Source organism: Ipomoea triloba, chromosome 13 (genome assembly GCF_003576645.1).
Source record: "Ipomoea triloba cultivar NCNSP0323 chromosome 13, ASM357664v1".
NCBI classification, from domain to species: domain Eukaryota; kingdom Viridiplantae; phylum Streptophyta; class Magnoliopsida; order Solanales; family Convolvulaceae; genus Ipomoea; species Ipomoea triloba.
Window position 1 is genome coordinate 21,471,272 of NC_044928.1, and position 6,000 is coordinate 21,477,271.

Here is a 6,000-nt window from a genome sequence, read left to right on the forward strand (position 1 = left end):
GCCCGTCTAATTTAAAAAAAAATTATTATCTTTAGTTTAATAGTCTTTACTCTTCCCGACCCTTCCCCACTTCCCCTTACAATTAACAATTAATCCTTTCCCACTTCCCCATTTTCCTTTCTCATAATTAATTAATCACTTCCCATTTCCCCGTAATCCATTCCTAATTCCCAATCCCTTTTCCTTATAATTCTTTATTTAATGCCTTCCCAGTTACCGACTTCCTTTTCCCTTACAATTATTAATCCCAAATTTCCCATCCTAAATCACAAACTCATAGTCGCAAGCGAGTCATCGTCTCATTCGATCATTCCGGACCCTTTCCCAGTTCCAGGCTCTCAATGACGAGTTGATGACAACGCTACTCGAATTCCTTGACTCAAGCAAACAAGGGCAACTGCAATTCAAAATGTAAAAGCATAAAAAAAGTGAACTTTAGACTCCAATTACATCTTAATCACATCATTTTTTTTTCAATTACAGTTTGTAGCCTTTGGATTTCACTGTCCTTTTAAGAACTCTGGATATGCAGAGACATCTAGGGGTGAGCTAACGGCCAGTCGGTTACATAACCGACCGAATAACTGAAAAATCGACTTAAATTTTTGACCTCCGAAACCAACCGAAGGTAAATATATGACTGATAGAAAAACTGACCGTCGATTTCTGTCGGTTACAAAAAAACCGACCATACACAAAGCATTCAAATAAATTCAACAATTAATAATTTAATACATATTCATATGCTGTGATATCAGTATTCAGATTCCAAACTCCAAAAATACCAATTACCAATAACGCAATGTTTAATTAAAACAAAACAGTTTATATTAGTGTGTGTAATATAAAAAGTTTAATGAGCTAGCTTGTTCAAAATTGGGTGAGACTGTAAGAGTAATAAACTGTTAATATATTATTAAAAGAGTAAGTAGACACGCAATCGTATTGCTGATAGTTTGAGTACAAGATTTCGAGCTTTTTTTGCCTGTCACAAGGGCCTAGTATTTATACTAGGCATGACTAATAAGTACAACGTCTACAATAATAATTATAACAACTTTCTAATAACTACAGTGCTCCCATTCAATTCATATATAAGTGCGATGACCCTCCATAACTTATGCTCCTTAATAAAGTGGTGCTCTAATAAGTAAAATGACACTGCATTAAGTGTCTAGACGACTATTACATTTGATCGTCTTTAGTTTCTACTCTCGGGTCTGAGTCGGATTTAGTATTTTTTTTTTTAATTCATTCATTTGCCTGCTTGCTTATTTTTTCCGTATTTATCTTCTCTCTCATCACTTTTTAACCTAGTTTTCAAATTATTATTATTACGATCACCACCACAATAACTCAATCACAACCACCAACACCACCACCAACACTTCGACTACTACCACAACACCACTTATTATTATTACTAGTTTTATATGCGCATTGCGCGATTGGGTTAATGCCCAATCTTTATATTTAAATAAATATTTGAAAGTATATCAATGCAAGATTATATAGCAGAAGTTTATACATGGGTAATTGAATGTCGAATTTTTTTTATTTAAATATCTAACTCAAAGTATATGAATCCAAGATAATATAGAAAATTCATTATAATTATTACTAAAATAAATGTTTGCAACCTTGTAAAATTGATAGTCTAAATATTTGATCTAAAAATGATAGTCTAAATAATTAAATACTACTTTTAATTTGAATTTTTCTAAGTGTTCTGAATTCTCTTTTGAGTAACATTGTCGTTGTCTTCATCTTTACTATTTGTTCTCTTCCTTTTTGTTATAGTGTGTTATTTGCAATTCGGTTATTGTTGATAGCATAGATGACAACGTCATGCAATGAGATTATGTTATAGGAGCTATGGACTTTCCTTTAGGTGTTCTACTTGAGGTTCATTTGTTTCAACCATTATTGTTGAATGAGTTATTGTCGATAAATAAATCCCTAGTTTAAGAAAAAAGATTAAATAAATTAATAAAAATTTGAAATTTTAAAATATTATGTATTCCAAAGATATTAAAATGTAGTTTCTCGTTTCAATTTGCTTGGTAATGGGTTATTTAAGTACTTTCATTGTCAACAAATCCCCCAATAGTTAATATGATTGGTTTCAAACTATTCTTTTTTATTTTTTATGGTATTAAAAAAATACATATGTATCATTTTTGGGTTAACTACTAATTTATTTAATTTAATAAGAGTAAAATAGAGTTAATTTAAGATAATTCAGATTAATATTATTAATAGAGATTACCTAATTTAACCTTACTTTTATGATTAACCGTTAAGTTTTCCGTTAAATATTCTCATCTCCGTTAATATTCTGTTAACTTTTAACTTACCCATTAATTTCTATAAGAAAGATCTTAGGTTCGAACCTCATCTTAATCAAATTTGACATAATTAAGTTTCTCACTCTATTTACTCTTATTAAATTAAATAAATTAGTAACTACAACAAAAAAATAATACATATGTATTTATTTAATTTAGAATTATGTGTCTACAATACCTTTATTTGAAAAAATTATTCATTATCAAAAAATTAAATTAAATAAGAGAAATAATTTCATTAGTTATATTGTCTTTATTTTCTCTCATGCAAAGATCCTTTACATTCAAATTTATCAATTGATACTCATCATTACATTGTCCATTATCTTATTTTTACAATATCTTGTAATTAAATATCAAAGTTATAATACAAAATAATGTTATATATTTATTTACCAAGTATTTTATTAATACTATGAAAAAAAATTAAAATAATTTGAAGCTAATTATATTAACTACTTGGGGATTGGTTGACAAAGAGAGTACTCAAATAACCCAACAAATTGAAGTGCAATCGCTCTATTTTACTCTTATTGAATTAAATAAATTAGTAGTTACACAAAAAAATGATACATATGTATTTTTTTTAATACCATGAAAAAAATAAAAAAGAATAGTTTGAAACCAATCATATCAACTACTTGGGGGATTTGTTGACAATGAAAGTACTTAAATAACCCATTACCCAGCAAATTGAAGCGAGAAACTACCTTTTAATATCTTTGGAATATATAATATTTTAAATTTTCAAATTTTTATTAATTTATTTAATCTCTTTTAATTTCTTAAACTAGGGATTTCTTTATCCACAATAACTCATTCAACAATAATGGTTGAACCAAATGAACCCCAAGCAGAACACCTAAAGGAAAATCCATAGCTCCTATATCATAATCTCATTGCATGACGTTGTCATCTATGCTACAAACAATAACCGAATTGCAAATAACACACTACCAACAAAAAAGAAGAGAACAAATAGTAAAGATGAAGACAATGACAATGTTACTCAAAAGAGAATTAAGAACACTTAGAAAAATTCAAATGAAAAGTAGTATTTATTTAGACTATCATTTTTAGACCAAATATTTAGACTATCGATTTTACAAGGCTGCAAACATTTATTTTAGTAATAATTATAATGAATTTTCCATATTATCTTGGATTCATATACTTTGAGTTAGATATTTAAATAAAAAAAATTCGACATTCAATTACCCATGTATAAACTTCTCCTATATAATCTTGCATTGATATACTTTCAAATATTTATTTAAATATAAATATTGGGCATTAACCCATACGCGCAATGCGCGTATAAATCTACTATACTAATAAGAGCCAAAGAGAGTTAGGCCTAAAATGGGTAGAAAAAATGGCGGTCAAATTATTTAATCAAATGAATGGTTCAGATGAATTATTTAATCAAATAGATGGTTAAGATAATTCAGATTAATATTATTAATAGAGATTACCTAATTTAACCTTACTTTTATGATTATCCGTTAAGTTTTCCGTTAAATATTCTCATCTCCGTTAATATTCTGTTAACTTTTAACTTACCCATTAATTTCTATAAGAAAGATCTTAGGTTCGAACCTCATCTTAATCAAATTTGACATAATTAAGTTTCTCACTCTATTTACTCTTATTAAATTAAATAAATTAGTAGCTACAACAAAAAAATAATACATATGTATTTATTTAATTTAGAATTATGTGTCTACAATACCTTTATTTGAAAAAATTATTCATTATCAAAAAATTAAATTAAATAAGAGAAATAATTTCATTAGTTATATTGTCTTTATTTTCTCTCATGCAAAGATCCTTTACATTCAAATTTATCAATTGATACTCATCATTACATTGTCCATTATCTTATTTTTACAATATCTTGTAATTAAATATCAAAGTTATAGTACAAAATAATGTTATATATTTATTTACCAAGTATTTTATTAATACTATGAAAAAAAAATTAAAATAATTTGAAGCTAATTATATTAACTACTTGGGGATTGGTTGACAAAGAGAGTACTCAAATAACCCAACAAATTGAAGTGCAATCGCTCTATTTTACTCTTATTGAATTAAATAAATTAAAATAATTTAAAACTAGTAATTTAATAAGAGTAAAATAGAGTGAGAAACTTAATTATGTCAAATTTGATTGAGATGGGGTTCGAACCTAAGACCTTTCTTATAGAAATTAATGGGTAAGTTAAAAGTTAACGGAATATTAACGGAAAAGAGAATATTTAACGGAAAACTTAACGGATAATCATAAAAGTAAGGTTAAATTAGGTAATCTCTATTAATAATATTAATTTGAATTATCTTAACCATGTATTTGATTAAATAATTCATCTGAACCATCCATTTGATTAAATAATTTGACCGTCATTTTTTCTACCCATTTTAGGCCTAACTCTCTTTGGCTCTTATTAGTATAGATTATTATTATTATTATTATTATTATTATTATTATTATTAGGCAAAAACTTGTGTGAGACCATCTCACCATGAGACGGGTCGGGTCAAGATGCAAATGTAACACTTATATGCACAAATGTCATACTTATATGTTCAAATGTAATACTAATCAGGAATAAAATTTTTGTTACTTATTAGGGTAAATGTAATACTTTTAAGGGAAAATACAATACTTTTACATTTCGATTTAAAAGTATTACATTTTTCCTCAAAAGTATTATATTTACACTTATAAGTGAGAGACACTTGTCAACATTACTTATTATGAAAAATTTATTACTTTTTCTGTTATAAGTAACAAAAATTGTATTTTTGATTATTAGTGTTATATTTGAGCATATATATAAGTGTGAGATTTGCACATATAAGTATGACATTTGCATTGTGTTTTGACCCGACCCGACCCGTCTCACGAATAAGGATCCGTGAGACGGTCTCACACAAGTGTGACCCTTATTATTATTATATTACAAATAATATGTTCAATTTCCTATTATATTACAAATAATATGTTCAATTTTAGGAAAATAAATCAAATAGAAAAATATAATTTCTTAACTTTTGACCAAATATTATAGATTAAATTATTTTTCAAAAAATAGTCATTTTCTGAAAATTCTTTTCTGGAAAACATTTTTCAAGTTTCTAAATCAACGCTAAATGTGTATATTTTGGCACTTAACTGTTATAGCTTAATAGTATTCCTTTTGAATTGGTACATATTTTAGCTTAATTAATACTACATAGTAATACAAGGCATAATAGCTTCGATATTACTTTTCAAAATAAACTTTTGTAAAGAAGTATTGCTGATTCTAAATTAGTATCTTCTTTTTTCTTCTCATTTTATTTGTCTCAAAATAATGTTAAATTCTTTATTATATTTTAAACACATCCTACCACTTTTCAAAATTATTACTATGAGATAGGGTAAGCCTTTTTATATCTAAATTAGAGTTGTCAAAACGGACTAAACTTATCAAGCCCAGCCTCACTTTGCAATAAGGGTGGAGTGTGTTTTGATTTTCAAGGCCACTAAAGTGGTAGGCTTGGCGGGCGGGGACTGGTCCTCTTAGTTTATATATAAAAAGAAACTAGTGTTTTACTCGTGCGGTGCACGGAAAAAATTTTGTTATTATGAATTTAAATCAAAAAA